The sequence below is a fragment of the Hipposideros armiger genome, unplaced genomic scaffold, assembly GCF_001890085.2.
Source record: "Hipposideros armiger isolate ML-2016 unplaced genomic scaffold, ASM189008v1 scaffold_985, whole genome shotgun sequence".
Lineage (NCBI taxonomy): Eukaryota > Metazoa > Chordata > Mammalia > Chiroptera > Hipposideridae > Hipposideros > Hipposideros armiger.
Window position 1 is genome coordinate 479797 of NW_017732335.1, and position 26805 is coordinate 506601.

The 26805-nt window shown below is 36.6% G+C and overlaps 1 long non-coding RNA gene across 5 annotated transcripts in view; it reads right to left on the minus strand.

Moving 5' to 3' along the window:
* The window catches only part of LOC109375683 (uncharacterized), a 109805-nt gene that overhangs the window by 32173 nt on the left and 50827 nt on the right, over positions 1-26805 (minus strand). For 2 of the 5 annotated variants that reach the window (XR_002122621.1, XR_002122617.1), the window contains exons 5-12: positions 25794-25994; positions 25194-25302; positions 18619-18801; positions 11674-11756; positions 10180-10306; positions 9426-9459; positions 5876-5986; positions 1646-1710 (exon numbers count right to left, since the gene is read on the minus strand). This is a non-coding gene — a long non-coding RNA (uncharacterized LOC109375683). Of the gene's footprint in view, positions 1-1641; positions 1711-5867; positions 5987-9425; positions 9460-10179; positions 10307-11673; positions 11757-18618; positions 18802-25193; positions 25303-25793; positions 25995-26805 lie in introns of all 5 variants that reach the window. The other 3 variants (XR_002122619.1, XR_002122618.1, XR_002122620.1) reach the window with 3 other exon arrangements.

A 26805-nucleotide genomic window follows, 5' to 3' on the forward strand; every position in this document is an offset into this window, starting at 1 on the left:
CCTCACCCTCCCTACCACCCATTCTTATTACTCTGTCTCAAGCTTTCCATTTATTGCTGGCATAATAATGATCTCAATTCGTAATTGAGATGTTATGTTTTTGTTTATTGCTTCAAACCCTCTCTAGACTCCAGGTTTTAGGGAAAACAGAGACTTTGTCTTATTCACTGCCTTTTGTTGTTTTATTGCTTTTTGTTGTTGTTAATCTAGCTTCTAAGGTAATGCCTGGCACATGATAGAAACTAAATATTTGTCAAATGAAATACATAAATATGTTCATAAAGAACAAATAAGCAGGGAGGGGTGCAGTTAGGTGGGGAAGGTTTTTTCCCCCCCTTTCTTTTTTTAAGGGCTAAAGGTGTTATTGTATTATGTACGGAAAATTTAATGTCTTTCTTGATGAAGTAAAGGAATTCAAGCAGCTCTGGGGAATATGAATAGCTTTTGAATGAACAGGTTTGACAGTCATCAAATTAAATTTGTTATGATTCCTTAACAAGGCTGGGGTTATTAAAAAGTAGATTGCTTCAGCTGTTCTCTAAATCTTTTAGACCATGGGAGATGAAATACGAGTAATCATTATCATTAAGTATTTAAAAGGTGTATGAAATAACATTTTCTATCAGGAGTAAGGATTAAAGAAAAACTATCAACAGGACATAAAATCTTAGAGTTCTAACCTTCTACCATGCGTTTCAACAGCTATATTTCCTTTTTTACTATTTATATTAGTATATAATTTAGTATATAATTAAATATAGTATATTTACTATTACTTATGTGTGCATTCTCTGTCTGTAGAATGGGAATTTATCCATTCTGTATTAGAAGTAAACCTGCCTTAATTCGACGATATCAGCAACAATGGTAATACAAAGAATAAGGATATGATTATTGAACATTTACTGAGTGTTTACTATGTGCCAGGCACTATTCTAAGGGCTTTACAAGTTCTAACTTATTTAACCCCATAAGAAGCTCTATGAGTTAGGTGCTAGTATTGTCTCCACTTTACCAATGAGGATACAGAAATAAAACAAGGTTACATACGTTGCCTACAATCTCACAGTTAGAAAGCAGTGGAGCCAAGAGTTGAAGCCAGGCAGCCCAGCTCACAGTACCTGCCAACCACTACACTCTACTGCTCCCTCCTGTAATTAAGTCCCACTCTTTCTTTTTAGTGATCAGAATTTTTATGTAGGCTAAAAGAGTGTACATACTATGGATATCTTCTAAAGATAGTAGGCTTGTGCTCTAGAGAGAAAACAGAAGGCTAGAACAGAAAATGTAGGAATGTCCAATTCATATTTTGGAAATCATTAACTTTTTGCTAAACTATCTCTAGTGTTTATTAGTGGGTAGCGCCAGCAATGGACAGCAGCGACGCTTGTCTTCCTCTTTCCCCTTTCCAGGCAAAAACAGAGAACTTTGTGAGCCTCTTTTTGGGAGGAGACAGGTTATAAATCTGTGAAATTTTGGATTGTAGAGCACATCGACTCCTTTCTTTTTCTATGCTTCTACTTCTCTTTTCACTTTTTCACTGTAATACTTGAGATAATGTGACTAAGATTGGAAATAATTCTTTGTTATTATAGCTTCATGCATTCACATATTATTTATTCAACAATTATTTCTGAGTACCTACAATGTGCCACGCTCTGTGTTAGGCTTGGGTGTTAAGTGGTCATAGCAAGTTGTGGTCAAGAAAACCTGTGGACAGAAAGAGAAAATGAAAACATAAAATGCGCACATATGCACGCTCATACATGTGGGAGTTTTTTGCATGTATTGCTTACACACACACACACACACACACACACACACATATATATATATATATATATATACATAGACTTTATATCTACTATATATTTTACATATTTGTATAAATTTAACTTCTTTATTCATGTGCTTATTCTACATAGATTTTATATGTATGTGTATAGCTACAAATTATCCTAAGTGCTATGAAGGAAATGAACAGTGACAGAGAACCAATTATCAAGGGTGGGAATTACTAGAAGGGCCGTAGTGAGTCCCTTACAGGAGGTAGCTTAGGTATATTCCTGGCCCTAAAGAAAAATGCCAAAGGTGTCTTGAAGTCCCTGGGTTGCCCAGCCCAGCCCACAGACTCCCTGGACTGGAAAGAAGAAACCACCCAGAGCTGTGTCCTATGTGGATGACCAAATGCCCAGGGTTCTGGCTGCAGAGTAATTTGTTCATTTGACAAGAAACTAAAAATACTAGCACAGATATTGGTGAAATCCAGAAGATATTTAGTTCTCAAGCTTATGTTTTGAACATGCTGTGAGGAGATAGAAAAAGTACTTCTGACTGCAAAGCTCTGAATCTAATTGGGTAGAATAAACAGATGCATGAGAAACGACACCAGAGGCAATGGACCAAAATGTGCAAAAGGAGCCATCCTAAATGGAATAAACAGAGCACGGTTGAGCTCATTCTTTTCAAGGGAAATGAATTACAGACATGGCATTTACTTAATTGATGGTGAAGGCAGTGGGGATATATTTAGATGGGCACTGAAATTTAGGAAGACAGATATAGAAAGAGGATGCAACTAGTAGTGAAAGACAACATAAACAAGGCAAAGGATTGAGAAGCTCTGTCCTAAACTTGTTAAAGTGCCTCTGTTCCTCTGTGTGCCTGTTTCCCTATTTATCAATGTTGTTCAGCAAAACAGAAGCACTTGTATATGCAGGTACAAACACTAGGCATTTTGTGAAGTAACCAGTGTCTGCAATGTGTTTGTTACTAAAATATTCCTCATGCAATAAATGAAACCAAAACAATAAAAGCCTTTCATTTCATGATCATAATACTATTTTGTTTTAATTATTGGGGAATTGGGGAAGGGGAACAGTGTTAGGGAATTGGGGAAGGGGAGCAGCCAAGTTGTTGTCCTTCAATCTTAGTTGTGGAGGGCGCAGCTAGCTCAGCTCCAAGTCCTGTAGCCATCTGGTTGCCTGTCGACAGCTCGTCGCCACTCAACTCAAGGTGCCGTGTTTTATCTTAGTTGTGGGGGGCACAGCCCACCATCCCATGCGGGAGCCGAACCGGAAACCTTGTTGCTAAGCACGCATGCTCTCACCAGCTGAGTCATCTTGCCACCTGTTGACAGCTCAGCGGTAGCTCAGCTCAGGCGCAGCTCACTGGCCCATGTAGGAATTTAACTGGCGACCTTGTTGCTCAGAGCTCGCGCTCTTAACCAACTGAGCCACTCAGCTGGCCCCCTAATACTAATTTTTGTCCAGCATGAGAGACCTTGGAATTTTCAGAGTGTTGTTAAGACGCAGTTCAAAGAATATATTTTGAATGATTCCTAAGTGCCAAGGAAGTTACGGAGCACTGGAGTGCAAAGATGAAACACAGTCCTTTCATTTTTGGGCTCAAAGGCTAACGTGAGACAAAGGAACAGTGTATTTCATACAACGCAGTATGGGATCACGAACAGGACAAGCGGAGTCACTCAGACAATGAGTAGGAAAGTTCAGAGAACACTTCTGGAAATATGGTTATTTGAGAATTCATAACAGAACAAAAGAAAATCAGAGGAAAACGATCATTTCAGGAAGGAGAAGCAGCATAGGCAATGCAATAGGATGGGGTATGTGGAAAAAGGTGAAAAATCTTTATAAAATATTATTTTTAGAAACTCTGCATTAATGTATGTTTCAACATTCAAATTCCAAAATAAGTTTAACAAAAGCATGGGGTGTACAACCCTAGTTTGATACTTTGGGATTAAGAGTATATTTCTAGAACTATTATCAATGCCCTAAAACCATTTCAAAATATGGAGCTGTTTTGTGGCCCAAATTTCCTTCCTTGGAAAGAAAGCAGCAGGAATAGCATTTTGGAATGGTTAATAGCTCACAGATCCATATTCCGATCCATCGGTAACATATGTGGAAATAATCTGGGGACCCTATTATCCTTTGTGACTTTTTAGAAAAGTTACTAACAACCAGCTGTAAATCAGCTCCCTGCAGTGAATTTGAGGGGTGTGGTTTCAACAAGAGGGCCAGGCTAGCTAACAATCAAGTGTAATGGCTGAGTGTCTTGTAACAGAAACAAAGAAAAATAGTTTTTCTCTGCCTCCATCTTAGGACCATGGCACAGAGCAGGCTCAAGGTAGAACCTTCATTCAACTAGAGGACAAAGGCTACAAAGGGAACAGTGACAGCAGGAGTTCAGGCTCCAGGAGATCCTCTGAGATCTCTGGGATGAATACAGAGAAACTGCACTTCCAACAGTGTCACTTGCCTAAGAATTCAGTAGTCTGTGTTAGGTCTTGGAACAGTCAGGGTCCAATCAAGGAAAGCAGGATTCATGTGGAATATTTAAATGGAGGACTCTAATACAGGGGGTTGATTAAAGCACAAAACAGGTGATGAAAGAGACAGATGAAGCCAATTGGGGAAAAGTGAGGCGACCTGGTTTAGCAAAAGAAACAAGTCACAACCAGTCCCAGGCTGGGAGGATGGGAGTACCGGGAGGGGCTAGTGTAACCCAGGAGCCTTGGGTTCCTTGGTGAGAACTGGAGCTGTGGCCGGCTTCAGTGGTGGGAGGTGCAGCATGGAAGAGACAAAGCTGCTGCCTGAGTAGGTGCAGGAGACAAGCTGAATGTCAAGAGAAACGCCCTGGCCCCTCCTGTCTCCCCAACCTCAAATCTTCTGCCATTGTCCCACCTCCAAGCCCCCATTGGCAGAAGTCAGCTGCAAGTTCCCTGGAAAAGGAAGCCTCAGGGCCAAACCTCCCTCCCTCACCTTGAGCCAGGGGAAGCACAAGGAATGGATCCAACGGCAAACTGACCCAAGACCCAACAGGGAGCATTAAGTTATAGAATTCACAGGGCTATTTTGCTCACAGGGGTAACCCTGCACTCCAAAGACTGGGTTCTTAGGAGGTTTAAGTGTAAGATAAATATCGTTAAAATGTGTTTCCCCTCTTTCTCTGTTTTGCTTGGCCAGGTCATCCTAAAATGAGAACGTCTGCATGCACACCCCCAAAATTAGTTTTAATATGGTTAAAAACACTCATCAGAAGACAAACTGCTTTTTTTTCTCTAAAAGAAATTGCATTTCAATATCCTAGTTTGTAAAATTTAAGCGCGAAAATCATGTAAGATTTTCTGTTGCACTTTCTAGAAATCAGAAAATCCTTGAATTCTCAATCAGGCTTATTTGCCTAAATTACCATGCTGCCCTGACACTGAGATGTGGGGTTTGTTTTGAGTCTTTGTACATTTAGTGACCTGCGGTATTTTGATAAATGCCATTGCCTAAAACTATTCAGTAGGAGGTTTGGGCACCATCTGTGTTTGTTTCTGTAGGAGCAGTAACTGCCTAGAGAAAAATCTGATGTTCATTTCAAAGATGCAGTATAAACAAAATTCAAGATGATGACTTTAACATAATTATTCCACCTTTCATTTCCATAGTGCTTTATGCATTTCAAAGTGATTTGATGTGCTTTCATGTAACCATTCTTCACAGAACCTGTGGAAGTAGGGTATGGGACTCTGAAAGATATAAAATCTCAACAAGGAAAACAACACTGAAATTAGGCAGTCTTTTAGAAGACTGTAAAAAAACCATATAGGCTCATCTCCTGGTTACATTAATAGAAAATACTTACTGAGCACCTTCTCTGTGCTAGGCACTTTTAAAAGTATATCACATATATGAACTCATTTAGTCATCAGAACAATACTATGAAGTAGGTATTATTATGTTCCCTTTTAAAGGATAGGGAGACCAAGGCACAGGGAGGTTAATTTACAGCTAATAAAAGAAATGAGCTTAACAGTAACAAAATATAGTCTTTCTTCAGCAGTGTCTTCTTACATAATTACCCAGAAAGCAATAATCTTAGTCCCAGAGACACAACCACAGAGACCCCGGCCTCTTCTTGTACAATGTGCATGTAATGCAGCGGTGTGCTGGTAAACTGGCTCACTGGTTCTCTGCAAAAGAGAAAAAAAAAATGCCCTGATTATTTGCGTTGCCCCAAATTCACATATTGAAATCCTAATGCCTAGTGTGATGGGTTAGAAGGAGGGACTTTGGGAGATGATTAGGCCTTGAAGGTAGTGCCCTCTTGAATGGGATTAGAGCGCTTATAAAAGAGATCCCAGGGCCGGCCGAGTGGCACAGTTGGTTAAGAGCTCGTTCAAGAGTGCGAGCTTTGAGCAACAGGATCACTGGTTCAATTCCTGGCCCGAGCTGAGCTGCTGCTGAGCTGCCAACAGGTGGCAGGATGGCTCAATTAAAAAAAAAAAAAAAAAGAGAGAGAATCTCACAGGACTCCCTAGCCACTTCCACCATGTGAGGATGGAGGGAGATGTCTTCCACCTGGACGAAAGCTCTCACCTGACCGCGCTGGCAGCCTGACCTCAGACTTCCAGCCTCCAGATCTGTCAGAACTAAATTTCTGTTGTTTATAAACCATGTGGCCTGTGGTATTTTGTTTTAACAGCTTAAGCAGACTAAGATATAGCATTTGTCAATTTCCATGGTATAAACAGTCCCCCCAGCATCCACTACAAGCTACTAAAGTCAAGTCACTGGACACCTAGTTGAGAAGAGATGAGCATACTCAGATCACATGAGCCTGTGGCTGATGAAAACTGCTGTTGGGCTCAAGGTAACATGTATGCCATAGAGGAAATGATCCACTCTTGAAATAGCCTTAAAACATGAATTCATTTTATTTTCAACTGTTTTATAAAACTCGGTGTGAAGTAAAAGTGTTTTAGATATGTTCATGTTCAATCACTGCTTATTAAGAATAATGTAGTCATGTTTATTTTGGGGATGTGTTTCACTGATGATAATCAGGCTTGTCTAGGATGAGGTAATCACACAGCAGCTGGAGAGGAGAGAGGGGAGGCTGAAAAAGTGCAGCCACTCATGATAGCCAAGAGATAAATGCCTTCAGTCAGACGCCAGACATTTTCAAAACCATCGTTCTTAGGCTATTTTGCAGCCAGTCGAGTTACTAAGATGCCAATTAGCAACTCGGAAGTTTTGGGTTTTGATCCAAATAAGACTTTCATGTGTCTCTTACAGACTCGCCTCACTTCTGGAGTTCATTCATGAGTCCTTTAGGGAGGAGGGGCCATTTGTTTAAGCCCCATTAGGGGAGCCCTGTCAACTGAACCAGGAACAGTGGGGAAAAGCAAGCAGGACTTCCCCAGAGTGGCACCAAGGCTGAGTGTACAGGCATTCTGTACTGTTTGCCTCTGTCCAAGCTCCCTCTTCTGGGTCCTACCTGTCCCTTCTCTACTATCAACACAAGTAGCTGTCTTTATCATCAAAGCCGTCTCACCACTAAAAACATCTTATAAATACACGTCCATAGCTACACACTAGATGATGCATTCTACATTTCCCTTTATTCTCCAAAACACATACATACATAATAAAATCAAAGCTTTCTGTTATTAGCTCACTATACTCTTTTTTCCATCTGTGTTTTGGTTTTGGTCCATTCTTTCTTCTTCCTATTATTTCTCTGCCCACCCCCGAAACTGTTTCCATAAGTATTATATAATAACATTCCACTAGGGGACTATGAATATCGCCGAACATTTTTTCCACATCAAAAACAAAAAATCGTTAAAGAAGCTTGGCTTGATTGGTGCTGGGGAAAGGTAATGCAGTAAAACAAAGAGTTTTAGTGATCTTTTTGACAGCCGTGCCTTTAAAAAAATCTCTGCTAATAATCCAAACCAACACAATAACAAAACATCCCCATGCTACAAAATGGCTGGTCAGCACATAGAGAGATTGGAAAAGCTTGCAAGCCTTGTTTTCCCACCCGCGGGTTTGGTGCCTGCTTGCTCCTCTGGGGAGACTGGTCTGAGAAGAGGGATTTGCCAGCTGTTCTGGACATAAATAAACCTGGATGGAGAACTCCCTTTGCAATTTTTTTTCCCTTTTCCACTATTTTTTCCTTTCCCTTCAATATTTTTGTAGGGAAAGAACAGGCCTAAAAGCTTACTCTTATAAATTAATGATGTTGAAAGTCTTGCCAGCTCATTGGTCCTGGGTCAAGAAACTAACAAACCCAAACCTTCACAGGTAAAATGCTTTTATCTTTCAAACAGAGACCACTGGAATTTGCCCCACAAACAGGTGGCACGAATAAACTAAGTAAATCCAAATGTATCATTAATTCAACAAAGAAGTATGTATTATGCATAGTCTAGATACCAATGCCTATGCTAAAAATCTAAGAAACCAAATTTGAATAAAACACAGATCCTGCCCTTTGGCAGTTTGCAGTCTTAATTTACTAATCAATAATTTACTAATCACAATTTACTAATTGTGATCCAATGTCTATTTCAGATATAAATGTTAATTTATAATAATATAAAAGCTTTCAAGCAAGGCTTTAAATATGAGTTGCGTGTAGCCACATCATAGAGTAAATAGAAGGTAATCAAACATTTCCAGGTATTTATTGTTATAAGTTTTATTATCTAATCCATGCCAATCTAATTAGGAATCTGAAACACAGAAGAAAAAAAAAAACAACTTTAAGAGCAAGATTTAATTTTGAGCTGAAAAAGGAAAAGAAAAGAAAAAGCTCTGTTTCACCTACCTTCTGTCCATATCTGACCTTTCATTCAAATCTCATCTCTTCTATGAAGCCAGCTTTTTCAATCCCAGCCTAAATTAACTTCTCTTTTAATCTGTATAATTAGCTTATTAATATGTTCCACATATATTTTAATCCAGTGACTGTTATTCATAGTGATACCTTGCTAAGGTCTGGCTGCCTGCCACTTGAAAAATTGAGAGACAAGGTTGATGGAAAGAAAAGCAGGTTTATTCAGAATGCCAGAATTCTGGGAGGATGGCAGACTCCTGTCCAAAGGCCATCTCTCCATTCCTAGGCTGGTCAGAAGGTTTTATAGATACACAAGAAGAACAAAGGAAAGGGGGAATCGGTCAGGCAGGTCTGAGGGCTGACATGGCTTCCTGGGGTCTGGTCTGTTTTAAGCTAATGTTATCTCGGGACTGGCATTCGGCCACCACGGCCTGGGGCTTTATGGGTCACCAATAAAAACTGCAAGGGAGTTGCACATGGATTCAGGTGTCTGGGCGCCTGAGGATTAAGAAATTGTTCTTTTCAGGTTAGGGTTCTGTTAATTAAATGGATTAATGAGGTATGGGCAGACTTGAGAAAGGGAACAAAACAGAGCTCTTAAGTTAATCAGTGAGGGGAGAAACAGAGAAAACAGCTGAATATCAGGGTGGATCAAACTGCAAACTAGCTAAGTCTAGCTGCGTTATTGATTCCCTGAACTTCACCCTTACATTCCCCCCGTCAGGACAATCCCCAGGCAATTTCAGAGAAGCATGCTATTACTAGCATAGTGCAGTTAAACTTACGTTGGTTCCAATCCAAAGCCTCTTGTTCTTTGGCCTGCAGTGAGGAGAAAAGCAAAAGAAAAGACAAGTGTTTGTGAAGCACATGCCCTCGGTAAGCACTCGATGAATGACAGTTAATATAAATATGAGGTAGTAGCTTGGGGGAGGAGGGTTATCACTCTGAGGGGTATAAATGTCTAACTATTATGTTGCTTTGTACACCTGAAACAAATAATAATAATAATAATAAGACTAATTAGAGATTAAAAAATGAGGTGTTGGGAAGTTTCTTTGCCCTCCGGGACTTTTCCTCAGCATCCAGATTCCATGCCTTATATCTTGATAATCGGTTACCCCCATTATCTAGTCATTGAATCTAGTCATAGAAGGTCAGAGATTGGAGAGGCCTGCTGAAATAATTTAATCCCACATTCTTCGTTTTTAACCTCTGAACCAATTTAAGGCTCACAGCAAAAGCACTTCATACACCTTTGTGGGGCTCCATTATACTGACTTACACAGCTGTTTTAAGATTCAGTGAGAGAACATAGGGGAACCCCAAGGACAGTCCCTGGAGTAACTAGTCACTTAATAAACCATTGCTATTATCATTAAAGTAGTAGTAAAAAAATCAGCTGATTTAATTTAATTCAGTGCTCTTTTCCTGCCTCTTAAAATGCACAGTCCTTAAAAAAATATAACAGCTAGGAAGAATAACACATTACTATTGATAATCTTTGCATGCATTCAATAAGACCAAGTTAATCATACTGACCAGCAAATCGGAAGATAGTATATCATCTTCTGGCATATGTTGTTATAGAGTCAGACCTTTGTTAGGATTCAGATTTGTCCACTTTGAGAGTAGGACAATGCTATTTAATTTCTCTCTGTTTTCTCAACTGTAAAACGGGGACAATAAAATACTTCCCTCATTGAGTTATTGTGAAGAATTTATTATACACGAAAGCATGTCAAAGTCTCTGACAAATAGCGAGCTTCCAATAAAGCTTATTTTATTATTATTATTTCATTATTATTTACAGATAAGGTTACATAATTTGTCATCCATACTGGAGTCACATCTGATAGGGAAAGGTGGTGCTATTAATGATTACACTGGGACAACAGGCATAAATGCTCACCATATCTACAATATATTTTCTAGCTGAAAGCAAATTTCTAAGGGAGCATTATCATGTGCAGTTACGTGGGACTCTTTGGAAAGATGTTATGTTTGGGTCAGATTCAAGATGGGCAAAAAAGTATGGTGCTGCCTTCTTCCAAGCCCATCTCAGACAAAATAGAAGGAGGTGTGGTGTTTCTGTATTATTTAAAACTTAGCTGAAGTCTTTCCTAAGTTCTCTCTGAAGATAAAGTCCTGGGAAATGAACTTTCATTTAAAAAAAAATTATTCTAAGTGCTTTCAAGAGAAACTTACTGAAATATTTTATACAATTCCTGTCTCATGAAACAAACATAAATATTGTAATTTATACGCTCTAAGTCCTTTTTAAATAGGAGTATGTATAAAAAAACAAACAGAATCTTTTCTTCTGAGTCATCAATATCACTGACCACTCATGCAGCCATACGTTTATTCCATCTTTTGTTTCAGACCAAATTAGAATTTTAGGAGGGAACAAATGATCATGGTCATAGTCTGTTCCATTCTGCTCCATTCCACCCCATTTAATTCTGCAAACATTTATTGGAAGCCCACTATATATCAGCCCTTTTGCTGAGAGAACTGAACATTCCCTCCAATACACAAAGGTGATATTAGAAAAGACAACTATAATAACTCTTTAGGCAGAGGCTCCATAAAGATCCATTCAGGTATGGCGGCTGACATTTATTCTCCTCAGGAACTTTTCGTCCCCTGCTCCCCTTCTTATCAGCAATAGTGTGAATATTTATCACATTCTCTCAACACAATATATTTTTCTTATGAATTGATTTTAGTTTGGGTTTTTACTCTGTAACACAGAAATTCATAATATTTACTTCTGGTGATACAAGCCATGAAAACCACGTGCATTTGAGAATCAACACATTACTGCTATGCAGCTACAACGTATAATAAAACTAAAAGTTTCTCACTTGTTTGGCATTAATGTCCCAGTTAGTTTCTATGAGGTGGAAAGAGCTGCTTCATCCATGTAAGCATTTCTTTTCAGGTTCATAATGAAACATTCTGTTCCTGTTTTTTGTAAGCAGAGTGCATAAGTGAAATCAGAAATGGTTTGTGTTCTATGAGAGGACTCACCTCCATTGTTAAAATCTTTGACCCTCCACACAGTCAGTGTCCGATGTATTCCAGCTTTCGGTTTTTGGATCTCACATCTTCACCTATAGTCCCAGATGGGCAGAGCAACTTTAAAGCATTATGCAATTACACATATAAGTGTCTATAAGGCATTCCCATATGGGACATCAATTTGGTTCATGGCAAATTTAACAAAAGTAGCAGCTGTCAGACATACTCAAAACAAAATAAATTACCCATCCAACCTCTTGTACTTAAGTGCTTTTTATATTCTGTGTTTTAGAAAAACAGTTCAACTTTAAGCAGCATTCTAGCTACGATCAGTCTCTCCTGAGGAAGTTTTTTATGAGACTGAATGAAGATAATGACAACCATTAGTCAGTCATTGCATTAGCATAAGGCATAAGGCACACTACAGTATTTATAAGCAGCTAAGCCATGACAGTGAAAATATGACTTCCTATAACTCAGGCGATCTTCTGACGACAGCTGACTGCTACTTTGTAAAGCGGAACTGGTCTAAGTCTGGTATTACTACATTTAATGGCATGTTCATCATAAGACCTAATTGTTTGCCACCACAGGGCACAAAGCTTTATGTCCTCTATCAACCAAAAACAAACAGTCATACTGCTTAATGGCTGTTCAATTAATGTTTATGTGCTAGTTTTATACCCTGAATTATTTGATGAATAAACTCTAAGAAGCTATTGAGAACTAAGTTTAATGGGACCTCAACTATTATTAAAAATTCCCAGGATTCTTACAGTAGCTCAAATTATCACAGCTAGGGAATAGAGAACATATAGTGACACTAAAAAATCTTCTACTTTCCTGTAAAAATGACAGAAAAATCAAATGTTGGAAGGAAATGATCTCTGTAACTTGAACCTGGCTGCGTTCAAATTAAAGATCAAAACAGGGTTAGAATAGAAATGACCCAGTCAGACCACTTCGAAAGGTGAGGCTTGGTTTATTAAACTAGAAATGCTCAGCTTTTGTACTGCAATTGCTTTCTTAACTTGTCACTCCACACCTATTGATACTTCTATTTTCCTTACATAAGATGTAGCAGAAAGCACTAGCTGACGGAATGCATTAATTCAACACCCTTCCTTTGGTTGAAGTTTTATAAAATTACTGAAAATATATGTTTATATTTCATATAAAGCTAAAAAATTACTGAAGGATTATCATTCTTTAATTTATGAGAACAATGATTTGTGGGTCTCACAGTTATTTGGATATAGCAGTATTTTATTTATTCACTGTTTTTTCATTCTAATATATGACCCCTGATGTCTCCACTAGGGCAATTAATCCCTTCTTGTTCCAAGTTAGTTGGCACTATTGGACAAAGGAAGAAAGGAAGGAAGAAAGGAAGGTAGGGAGGGAAGGAAGGAGGAATAGAGGAAGGAAGGAAGAGGAAAAAAAAGGACTGAGGAAATGGGAGATAGTAAGTATTTCCTTTTGGAAATTAAGGATCCTTTCACACCAGGCAGGGTATTTGCCAATGCTGATGGATATATTTTAATGGAACTGTGGCTGTCTTCTTCCTGTCCTTTGGTTTAACATATCAACATGAGGTTCATAAATAAGGGTACATGAGATAACAAGTTTAAGAAATGTCACACGTTCTTGAAAACTTCCCACTATGAACACAACTGAGAAATGGCAAATGTGTCATCTGGTTGATTGAAGTTTAAAGCTAACTGTTTCTGATTATAAGGCAATGAACCTTTCAATTTTTTAGTATGTTTTGTGTTGCTTAAACACCGTTTCACTGAGATGTATGTCACTGAATTGATTTGAATTTGATAAGTTTAGCACTTCAGTTTTATTATTGGTAATAAATAAAGGTGGCTATATGGTTTTAGCACATTAAGAAACATTTTAGCAGAAAAATTGACTGATTATAATTTTTAAATGTATCACTACTTGATAGTAAAACTAAATTCATTGCAACTTAAACTGGATATATGTTTTGTAATTCTACATATTGTTAGATACTAATATTCTAATTCATGTCTAGTCTATTTTTGAAGCTACTGAGCAAATAAGATGGCGTGAAAATCTGAATAAGTTGGGTGGGCATTTGGTAGATAACTGATTAGAAATGAAATAATAAATCCTTAATTTTGCTTCCAAGTATGTTTCTCCAGTTATTTTATAGCTGATTTTCATGTGTCAAAAATTAGAATAGAGAAAAATATTTTAGGAAACAAAATATTGGGAATAAGCCTTGGGCATTATTATGTTAAGATAAAGACATAAATCATTGGTGTTAAATGCATTCAGAACTATTAGATAACACTTAAGTGTTTTTTGTTATACATTTTTTTTCCTATTAACTCCATTACAAAAGTATATTTTGAAATGTGAGAGGAACTGCATTGATTATAAGTAAGGCTTACACTCTCCACAAATGCAAAGGGGGAGGGTGAGTTGACAGTTTGTTGGCTAATTCTGGCAAATGTCCTATTTTGGATTGATTATCAGTTCCATAGAAAATACTTATTTCTAAACCTCACTATTTTCCAGTAGGAAAACAAAAAATCTTTCAAAACTGCCTAATCAATAAAATTAGAGTCTGGGTAAGTATGCAATATGAAAAATAGAAAATTTACATGTTACACATTTATTACACATTCACACATTTATTACACATATTAAAGTATGAAATAATAAAATTTTTCATTCACTTAAGTTCTGGCAGAACTGGCTATCTTTTGAAGGGATGAGTATACCCAGCATTAAAGATATTGTGAAATCAATATTCTATAGAATATAAGTAAAGCCTTATTAGGTTTTTATTTTTTTAATCACAAAGCTCATTCATAGCTTATTTTGTGCTCCAATAATTTGATTTTGAAATTTAATTCCATCATAATATATAGTCGTTAACAAATTAACAGACTGTGTCTTGTCCTGAAATGTCTGGTCTCAAATTCTGTTTTGTCTATTTGCACATTGAAGGAAATTAAAAATAAATAAAACAGCTACTATATTTAGGAACCAGTAGTCTGATAAGTTAAATAATTATATTTTGATCTGTCTATGGTTCTATCAAGAATAAAAATGTTAGGGCCGGTCGAGTGGCTGGTGGTTAAGAGCTGACTTGGGATGCCAGAGGGCCCGGTTGGGATCCCACATATGAGGGCCAATGACACTGCCCTCTACAGCTAAGAAGTCGCTGGCGACAGCGTGGGCTGCAGCCCCTGTGGCAGTGGGTTGCCATGGGCTACCGTATGTAACTGGCAGCCAGCGTGAGCGGCCAGCAGCCGCTGTGAGCAGCTGTCCAGACGCCGGCGACTTATCGGCCTCGCCTGGGAAGAGCGCAATGATGATGCCAACTTGGGCCAGTGAAGCAACATCCTCAACATCTAGATTGAAGAACAAAAGGACAGCAACTTGTCTGTTCCCCTTCCTCCAATTTCCCAGCACTGTTCTCATCCCCAATTCCCCAATAAAAATCTTAAAAAAAAAAGAATAAAAATGTTAGTTATGTATACAAATCATTTGAGAACTATGGTGTATGCCCTTCCTACAATTTGATGTCTATAAAATTTGCCAGTTATTAATGCTAATCAGGGTTACTTTGAGAAATAAGGTGTACTTCTACTGCAGTAATAATGAAATCTAATTAGAAAATTAAAAAAAATAAAATAAGTGAAATAAATAAAGCATTTATAATATATTTTAACATTGCTCAAAATAACCCATCCTCAGGAGAGATAGAAATTAGATATTTACCAAATTAGGTATTTAGCATTATCAAGTAATCATTATCATTATCAAGTAATTTATCTTTATAAATAAATAGAAGCTATAGAAATACCGTGTAGCATAAAGAAACCTTACTGGTTTTTCTTGGTGTGGACATCGTAGACATAATTAAAGTCATCTCTCATTTATACTGTGTTTCTGGACCCACCCTTCCCTTACATTGGGTGAGAGAGGCAGCAAGAATGAACTCATCACCAAATGTATCTAATTGTTTTACTATTTGAAACTTAGGTGCTGTATCTAATTTATATAACGAACCATAATATTTTAATTAGTCACCTATGCTTAATAAAAAAGTGCATTTCCTGATCTCAGAAGGTAACCAGAAATCTCTGAGGTTCTGAGCACACCAGAACCTGAAATGTATAGCACAGTTTAACTATCTGACCATAGGAGAAATGTTTTAGGAACTCATGTCCAATTAAGGAATGAGGTTTGACCTGGAAACTGAGTAAGCCTAAGACTCTCAAATATGCTGCTTTTACATGGCAAAAGGAGCTAGTATATTTTCTGCACAGTGTAATACAGCAGATTAATTGTGAAACAATAAAATCTGTATTGATTTGCCATGTATTGCTTCAACAGTGGGTTTGTGACAAATAGGTATTTCTGAGTCCTTGCAATGTACTTTAACAATAAAGGTGAACAAAGATAAATTGGACCAATTAGCAGAATCCTTCCAGATGACTGTACTCTTATGGAAAGAATCTAAGTCTCTATACTGCTAAATGAAATTGTTTAGTAAATTAAATCAAGATCAACTGTTGATCTGTTTAGTTGAGATTCAAACCTTCTGAGATCTTTTCCTCAAACAGGGTGATTGACTTAAAATTAAGAAATTTCAGTGACAGTTTTTGGCCTTTGCAAACCAAACCAAGATTAGATTTTGAAACTCACAGGACATTTAAAAATCTCAATTATTCAACAGTCATAAAGTCCTTTTATTTTTATTTTTTTAAGATGGGAGGACTAATACAAGTATAAAAAAATGATGGCCAAAGTTATGCTAATTTTTATCTAGTGGTAACATGAATACCTGATTTTTTCTTTTGAAGTTCTGATAATCATAGGTGCTACAGAAATGGACTCTCTATTTTGATGTATTATAAATCAAAATTAGAATGCTTCCATTAATTTCTTACTTAGTGTTTTATACTTTTAATTAATTGTAATACCATTCTTTTCCAGCCAAATAAAAAATATTACTTAATTTAGATATTATGAATACAGTGTACATTTTTGTAATCATTAGACTTTCGATTTTGAGTATATGGATCTGATGCCAATATGCTGTTTTGTTTTTTTTTAAGTGTTCAGTATCGTGGCATGTCTTTTGGGAGGTACCTAAATGTTTATTATTAAGGTTATAAATAAATGTTTATATACATGTAAAAGTAAATCTTAAAACTTCTGGTCAACCTAGAGTATTTTTATTATAACATATTTAATAATTATTGTACATAAACAGTGTTCTGTCACATACAAACTTGATCTGTCTTCCACCACTAGATGCTATCATTTATAAAAACAAGATGGTTAATTATTTTGGAGAGGTTAAGGTTTTAGACCAAGTCCTAACATGTAGAATTGATGTGATTTTGGACAAATCTCTTAACCCTTATCTTTATTTTGTTTCCTTATCTTTAAAATGATAAGGCTCAGTTGGTTAAGAGCTTGCTTAAGAGTGTGAGCTCTGAGCAACAGGGTTTGATTCCCACATGGGCCAGTGAGTTACGCCCAAGCTGAGCTGCCGCTGAGCTGCCAACAGGTGGCAGGATTGCTCAGCTGGTGAGAGCACATGCTCCTAACAACAAGACTGCCTGTTCGATGGTGGGCTATGCCCGCCCGCAACTAAAGACTGAACTCGGCTCTTTGAGCTGAACTGCTGCTAGGATGGCTCAGTGAATAGAGCAGTTGCTCTTAACAACGAGGCTGCTGGTTCGACTCCTGCATGGGATAGTGGCTATGCCCACCCGCAACAAATTGAACACTGCACCTTGAGCTGAGAGGTGTGACTAGACTTGGAGCTGAGCTAACTGCGTCCTCCACAACTAAGATTGAAGGATAACAACTTGGCTATTTCCCTTCCCCAATTCCCCAACACTGTTCCCCTCCCCCAATTCCCCAACAAAATCTTTAAAAAATAAATAAATAAATAAATAAAATGAAGATAAGAAAAATTTTCCTGCTTTCTTCATAGAGCTGTCATGATAATTAAAACAATATGATCTTTAAAGTTTTTTTAAAGTATCAATGCATAGATAGGTAGATATATAATATTATTGTATATTTATTGATTTTTACATAAAAATGAATACAATTTACATATGTCATAAATAGTACATAAGAAATGTAAGATTAGAAAAAGATGGAGGCAAATTGATATTTATTCATTTAGTTATACTTGATAAATGCCTCCCATCAACCTGGATTTATGTACTAGTTAAGATAAAAAAAGTTGAGCTTTTTCCCAAGAGGGTCCTAATTTTTGCTATTAGGAAGGTAAAGCCTGGCTGTACTTTCCCTAAATATTCCTTGAACATCTTTAAACCAAGATGCTGCTGCTCTTGATAACATTTTCTCTTATGTGACAGCTAGCAGTGTATTTAGCTCAGCAGACTATTTGGCATCCACTGAGTATTATTTAGCTGTAAATTGTCATAAGGTCACTTTCTTCTGAACCTATTTCTCTTAGTGACAAGCTATCACTTCTAGTCTCATTTGCAAGTTAAAGTGTTTCCCTGGATGATATAATGAACTGGTAGAATTAGTGATGGAAAAGTATGTGGATTAAGTAAATCGTTTGAATATTACTTAAAACACACCAACACCTTGACATTAAATCCTCAGAGAATTAACAAACCTCTCCTACTTTTGAGCAATCAAATCAACCCGTCACCAACTTTCACTTGCCAGTAATTAACCTTTTATATCTCATGTCAGACATCTTCCTGATAATCCAAATACAACAAATATACAATTCTATTGAGAACCTTTATAGAGTTAATGATTCTACAGGGTCTAGTTTTTACTCAAATACACAGTATGCCAAACTAAGGATTCTTCAAATATAGTTTCGAGTACCATATCTCTTAAACATCAATATAAGATAGGCAATAATTTGCAATTTTCTCAAAGCACAAATTTGAATTAACATACACTGTGAGAGGCTGGTGTAAATATTTTTTCATTACCCAACACTGGACACACAGAAATTTTCCGAAGTAGTAAATAATATCTTCTGGTGGAAGTGACAGGAAAAATACAATGGCCTATGAAAGTGATTCTGGGACACACAGCAGGAGTTCCAGACATATTCAACAGGTGAATGTCCTGTATTTGCTGTAAACAGAAAACATATTTTTAATTTGTAAAGTTATTGCCTTCTATGATAAGTTGCACATGATGGTGATTTATGAGAAATTTTAGATCTCAGGACATTACATTCTTTGAAGGTTGTAAGGGGTGGTCTATCTTTTCTTTTTCATGTTGCTACCTGTTTCGTCTTAGCACTCTAATGGATCTTTTCACCCTTCTAGCTACATTCCTTGTCTTTCTAAATCATTTTTTTTCTTATTCTCACGTTCACCTTCATTCTGGTATCCTATTATTAAGTGTAATAAAGTACAAAATGCATTTCAATAGTGTGGATCATCTATAGGACAAGACATAGTAAAAGAAAAACAAGAAAAACCTACATTTTATTTTTTGTAATCACACTGATTGGGACAAATCAATACCATAGAACATGCCATTAGTAAACAAATAAGTAATCATGACTATTTTTCTAGAAATATACTTTTATAGTTTATTTTCATTTTTCATTGGAGTTTTATGTTGCTTCATTTAGGATATCTCAACCACCATGAAGACTAAATTCTATACTTAAATACACATAGTTTCCATTTAATCAACGGTAAGATGCATAAATAAATATACTCAGGCACAACATGTACAGAGCTTAGGGTTATTATACAAGACTCACTTTTTGGATAATCCAGGGAAAAGAGATATTCTGAATATTTGGGCTTATGCATATAGAGGTGTTTAGAACTGTATCATCACACTTAAAAGGCAGTACTTACTGATCTTGGAAGTACTCATAGTAAGAGAGTTTCTTCTAATTCCTTTTTACTAGCTTGAAGAATAAATTACAAATGTGTTCTGGTTTCCTCTCAAATTAGTTTACTACAAAACTTATCATTAGAGTCAGAGGGGACAGTAGGGTGCAGGGTAAAGGACAAGGTCTCTGTGACTGCCTGGGTTTAAGGGTATAATATATGGTGATGGAAGAAGAACTGACTCTGGGTGGTGAACACACAATGTGATATCTAGATGATGTATTACAGAATTGTACACCTGAAACCTGTGTAACTTTACTAATAATTGTCACCCCAATAAACTTTGATTAAAAAAAAAGTCTACCCCGCTGCTCAGTGATGTGAGCTTAGGTAGATTACGTCTCCTCTCTCAGGCTCAGTTTTCCCACTTAGAAAATGAGAATGCCCTAGAACTTGTATCATAGGGTTGTTGGGAAAATACATGAAGTCATTCCTAAAAATACTTAATATAGTGCTTGACATGTGTTATGCATTCCATTATTGCAAATGCCTCTTTTGTCACATTATTATTGAAACAATTGTACCAAATTATTGCTAGTCTTACTGTCATTTTTAGTCATGATTATTTCAGTGTGAACAACATATGTGCAACATTAGTATAAGATTATTGTGTATAAACATATCTTTTGATACCTGTTATGAAGATACCCAATATATGCTTGCTTATGAATATAATGATGAACATGTTTACAGCCATGTTCTAAAGACTACATTAGATGAATATTTTAGTAAACAATAATTTTAAAATTTCTAAGCTGCAAATTGATTAGAATAATATGAATATTTTTATGGGTTAAACTAGCTTTTATTTACACATTTGATACACACCATAAAGATACCTTAAAGTAGGGCCGGGCGGGTGGCTCAGTTGGTTAGAATGTGAGCTCTGAGCAACAGGGTCACTGGTTGAATTCCCACATGGGTCAATGAGCTGCGCCGGAGCTGAGCTGCCGCTGAGCTGCCAATGGGTGGCCAGATGGCTTAGTTGGTGAGAGTGTGTGCTCTTAACAACAAGGTTGCCAGTTCTACTTCTGCATGGGATGGTGGACTACGGCTCCCCCCCACACCTGCCCACAACTAGATTGAAAGCGGCGGATGGATTGGAGCTGAGCTTGTGCCTCCACAACTAAGATTGAAGGACAACAACTTGACTTGGAGCTCATGAGTCCTGGAAAAACACAATGTTCCCCTTCCCAAATTCCCAAAAAAAATCTTAAAAAAAAAAAGATACCTTAAAGTAAAAAAAATCTAGTCAAAGAATAATAATTTAGGGAAGAATATTAACTAAATTTGCAGAGGATATACACATACCTGTATGATTTTACTTTAAATACCTCACAATTCTATGAGTAGGTGCTGTTATGACCCCCATTTTACCTATAGAAAACTGAAGCTTGAAAAGTTAAAATAACTTTGCTTACATTTTAGGGTATGTAGTGTGGTTTAACGTTTCATAGTGTAATAGTGCAACTTTAATCCTCCACACACGAATCAACCTTATGGAAATGACTACTAGTTTACAAAGAAACAAAATTCATCTCGTTTCTGAAAATTAAAATTGCATATATGTATATAGCAGAATCCCGTTTCAAATGAATAAATAAGTAACAAGCAGCTGTAGAATAGAGAAAGGAAATAAGAAAAAGAAGAAAGAAAATCAGAAAAAATATAAACCAATCTGTTAACAGAGTTATCTTTGAGGAGTAGGATTATAGACTTTCAATTTTTAGATTTCATATTTACAATATATAGCCTAATTTTTAAATTCTAGGTATTGATTACTTTTGTAATAAAAAAGGAGACAACACATATTAACAATCCCCCCCAAAAAAAAACAAAAACAAAAACAAAAACAAAACAAAACAATTTACTGGCAATTTGGCCATATTCTAAGATAAACATTATTTGTACCTGGGTGATTTACTCACTAGAAATGAAAAAAAAAAGGTTTTTAAAAAGTTAAACCAATTTGTACTTTGTTTGGGATTATCAGATCGAAAAAGATTCCAGAGAAGTTTATCTAACGGAATGTGGTATTACTTATTTTAAAAATTATGCCTTATTAGAATGCATAAAGCAGCATACCTAGCATTAGTTCCAAATTTTTATGTATTGGTCAATAAATAAATTTATATTCTTAAATGCCCAAAAGAAAAGTTGAAAAAACAGTTTAAAAATTCAACGTTAATTCCATTATGAAGTTCATCTTTACGTAAAATGTAAATATACTCTTCCTTGTTTAAAGACATTTAAAACTGCCTTCATTCTATTCAGTTATTATGTACTGATCTTAGTGAATTCCAAAAGTAAGTTTATTTGTTTTTAATTTTAAAGTTCTATGTTTTGAAACAGAGAACTTAGACTAATTGGAGATATTTTCTCACCTATTGGGTCCCCTTATACTATATAGCTAAGAAATCAAAATTTTGTGATCAGTAGACTATATATAAATGTTAACAGTTGTTATTTCTGTTTTAATTAAATGTGATTTTCTTTTCATACTGTTTGGTTTACAATGGACATGTATAGGTTTCATAATTAACACAGAAAACATTTCTTAGTGTAGGGACTCTGCTGAATAGATTGAACAGTACTCCTTCCCCTACTCTAGTAATGATAAAAGGATTATAGACTTTGAATTTTTGGATTGCATATTTATATTATACAGTCTAACTTTTTAATCCTGAGTGTGGATTACTTTTGTAATAAAAAAAAAGAAGACAGCATATATTAAAAAGAAAACTCTCCCTCCAAAAAATACCAATTCACTGGCAATTCTGCCATATTCTAAGATAACCATTATTTGTACCTGGATGACTTTTGTCTTCTCACATTCCCATGTGCATATGGGAAAGTGACAGAAGGCATTGGGAAAGGAGGGGCAAAATGTATTAGAGAAGTTGAAAAATGTCTTGATGTCAAAAAAGTCAGGTATAAGGTTAGAATAAAGGAAACATGGAACACCTGTGTTAGGGCAGGCAGGGCATGAGGCAGAGGGGAGGGGACGTTTTCCTACTGATAGAAGTCACCCTTAGAGGCGTCAAGGTGGTAGGAAACCTTTGTCTAGTGGTGACATTTGCTTCTAGAGAGGTCCTAAGAAGAGGATCCAAGCTTCTCCACGCATCCTTTGGAAATCGATCATTCACTATATCCCACTGTGAAATATGTACCATGGTAGAACAGGAGCTTGAACAAAGTTAGTGTTTAGTAACTTTTTACTGATTCTGTACTTTTTTTTTGGTAAAGGCAGATAATAAGCTAGCTGTTGTTAAGGCATCCAGTGGGGTACAAATCAGACAGCCTCCTCTCCTGTTTGCTCAATCTCTCACAAGGAAGCGTAAGTAACTGAGATACAAGACAGCATGGCAAGTAGAGTAATCTTTTTCACTCACTGTAAATTATTTTTTGAATACAAATTAATAAATTCTATGTGAAGAGGCTAGAAAATTAAACTTTATGATGGTATGAGAGACTGGCACCTGCCAGTCAACAAGAACACCTATCTTATTGTTAACTCAGCTATTTTAATAGGACACTAGGATGTCCAGAAATGCTACACAGGATATCGGCAACAGAAAATGCTTTGTTTTAAAATATTTAACATTGAATGATACCTTCCCTTTGTGTTCTTAACACATGACTGCATGGCTTATACGAAGATATTTCTGGTTTGAAATTAACTCTCATACTTTAAAGCAGAGTTCTGATTTATAGATTGAAGAATGAAAGCCTGAAATTGCTCTCATGCTTATTTAATCATGTATTTTTTCAGTGTCAAGATAGAGTTTAGATTATAAATGGATTCATTTGTTCTATAGAACTGTGGTCATGCTGTATGACAAATGTAGAGTTCTTTCATCTAGATTTTTCTATCATGAAATCAGAACTTTTGAAAGTGACAAACTGAGGAAAGATCAAAGCAAAGATGCACTTCAAGTTATCATATTTTATCAAATTTTTAGTTACTACTCATCATATTGCTACAGAATAAAAATTATGTTAAGGCTATTTGAGATTTTAGATTCTCTTTTCAATCAAATTCATTAAAAGCTGGGAATCACCATAGCATTCTGGAAAATGTGTGGGTTATCAAACTTTGTTTTAAATATTGGTTTTGCTATATATTAGCAGTGTGACATTAGTTAAACATCTGAATTGTAACTTCCTCTTCTGTAAAATGAGGTTAATGATACTTCCTTTGCAAGCTTGTTGTAAGGGTCACAGATGTTTCATGTAAGTTTTTATGTGAAAGTGCTAGTACCTTGCCAGGCATGTATGTTCAGAAAAGAGATGGTCCTATTATTATTATTATTATTATTATTATTACTTTGCCCTTATACCAAACATAAACCATGTCATTGATTTTGTAAGTGATCACACAATTTGATATTTTTAATCATTTACTACATAGTTTTTTGCAGTAAATATTAAACCTTCCCATGGAATCTGCAAGAGTGTCAAACAGATGGAGTTTTCAGTAACAGGCAGCCTCTTGATACTGAAAATGACACTTGATTTTCAGCCAAGTTAGATTATCATTGCCTTTAAAACACACAAACACACACACACACACGCACACACACACACACACACACACACAAAACCCTATAAGTTTCTATATTACATTATCAAAGAAACATAGAGATAGATAGAAAGAGAACACTATATAATTAAAGGATTACTTTTTAAATGAACATTTGTGGTTTTCAAAGTACCAGTATATATATATATATATATATATATATATATATATATTTTTTTTTTTTTAGCTGAGCCATCCTGCTACCTGTTGGCAATTCAGCAGCAGCTCAGCTCAGCTCAGGCTGGGAATCAAACCGGTGACCCCGTTGCTCAGAGTTTGCACTCTTTTTTTTCAAAAATATTTTATGGGGGATTTGAGGGAGGGGAACGGCACTGGGGAATCAGGGAAGGAGAACAGACAAGTTGTTGTCCTTTGGTTCTTCAGTCACTTGCCAGCCATTGGATGGCCACTCATAGCAGCTCACGAAAGCTCATGATGGCTGCCGGCCAGCCCCACTGCAGCCTATGCCATCACCGGCAACTCATGGCAGCCCAGCTCCAGGTCGAGCTGTTGCTCAGCATCTTAGCTATAGAGGGCGCAGCATTACTGGCCCTCATGTGGGATCCGAACCAGGACCCCGCTGCTCAGAGCTGGCGTCCCAAGCCAACTCTTAACCAACGTGCCACTCAGCCGGCCCCCTCAGTCTATATATTTTTAAGTGAAGAACTAAAGGGATGAAAGTCATATTTTAATAATATAGTTGAAAAAACAATTTTCTTTAAGAGAATTATTGAGAACCTTTAATATGTCATTCTGTTCCAAATTTCCTTAAAAACTATGAGTACTTCAATTATTACTAAACTAAATGGGCTTAGTTCCATTCATACACTGAAAGTAATAATTATCTAAATATTACAAATACAAAAGCACTATTTGGTCTCTTAACGGGCATCAAATTGATTCTGATTTAATCACACTTGAATGTAGTAAAACATTTTGCTAAGCAAATATATGCAGACACAAATAATTTATTGCTTATTAATGTTATTATTACTATTTAAAATACTTTGTTTAGTGCCCAAGCTAGCTACCTTTGGTGTTTTGGTGAGCTCCTTGTTGTTGTAGGATCTTCCGCGTACCAAGTGACAGCATCGTCTGATAGAATGTATGGAGCTTGCACACAGATAACTTCAAGTCCACCTAGATGGAATGCACTGTAATTTAAAAACCTTAATTTGCCGTGCAAGTTTGTATGACTTGCACAGGTGAAATGTCAGCTATGAGAATGTGTGTACTGGCAATGGCTCTAGAACTGGCAAGATAACCGTTCTGCCAGCACATTGAAATTAGTGACAGCAGACGTGACATTATGAAGGGATCCAAATGAGACCCAGCATCACTTCTGATATCGACAAGAGAAGGAACCCTATGACAGGGCAGATGTTCATTAGTTAGGGCCACTCTGAACAGTTTTTATTCTATCGAAGGTTTCTGCTGAGAGGCCACAAACTTAGGGAAATTCTTATTCTCTTTTGCCAGAGAAACCTACTGCATTCGCTTCTGATTATCATAAGAGTCAGACACGTTATGCAATAAATGACTGCAACGTACATATAATTATACTTTTCTGTACTTCGACTTGATTTCAATCTCAAGTCTCCATACTGCCAGGCAGAGAAAAATAATCTCACCCAATTCAGATTAATTTTGGTCAGCAGTTCCTCCGTCAACTCAGGAATGTATTTTTTCCCCTCTCTGTTTCCTAGCTGGATTGAAGTTTTGCAGCTGTTGGCGGCAGGTAGCAGCTGATCTTCTCCCCTTTCCACGTTGCACGCACTGATAACCTGCATGCTGGTTGGTGTTGGTCCACGCGGATGTTACTGCGCCCTTTCCTGTTTGGTGTTCCAAAACTATCTCAGGCTTTTATTGGATAATTGATACAGTGAACAGTATTCACAGTTAAGGCCGCAGTAATGTCTCACACTAATATCTTAGTTATTGCTGCCTCTAAGCTTTTTTCTCAGCCTGGACAATATTTATCTTGTAGATGTGTAGTGGAAGGGAGCCATTCATTCATTCATTCATTCATTCATTCATTCCTGGATGGGAGTCTTTTAAATGTAAACGCATAAACTGTTTGTCCTACTTGAAGCCTACTCAAAGTGTACGCTTTTGAAACTCCAAATCCCCTTTCTTACAAATCATTGTTTTCAGCTTCAAAAACTCTTACTTTTAAACTCAACAGCCAAGAATGTTCTCTTCTCTTGTTTAGCACTGGTGTTTCTGCTGTGATAGCCCTGCCCTGAGTTAATGAATTCCAAGATACAGTCTGAATGGTGAGAGAGCCACAGGGTTATGAAACAACAGCAACAATGAAGCTATTACAAAAACATTGATTAATAGATCAGAATAGTAACAAACTGTGACTGGTTTCACTTTCATTAGTTTACAAGATCAAGCCAATTGTTTGAAAAGGATCAAAGGAGAAAAATACAGAGGATATCTGGATCTGAGATTCTTCTTCCCTTTGGTTTATAAAAACTAACATTTTTTAATGGTCAAATGAGATATGGAATATTACTGATAAAATTTCTCTAACTTCTGATCTTTGATTCTGCAGCTAACAAGGGGACTTGATTAACTGAGGCATATGCAGTATTAAACAGTTATTCTAACCATTTTAATTTTAGAAAAGCTATCTCA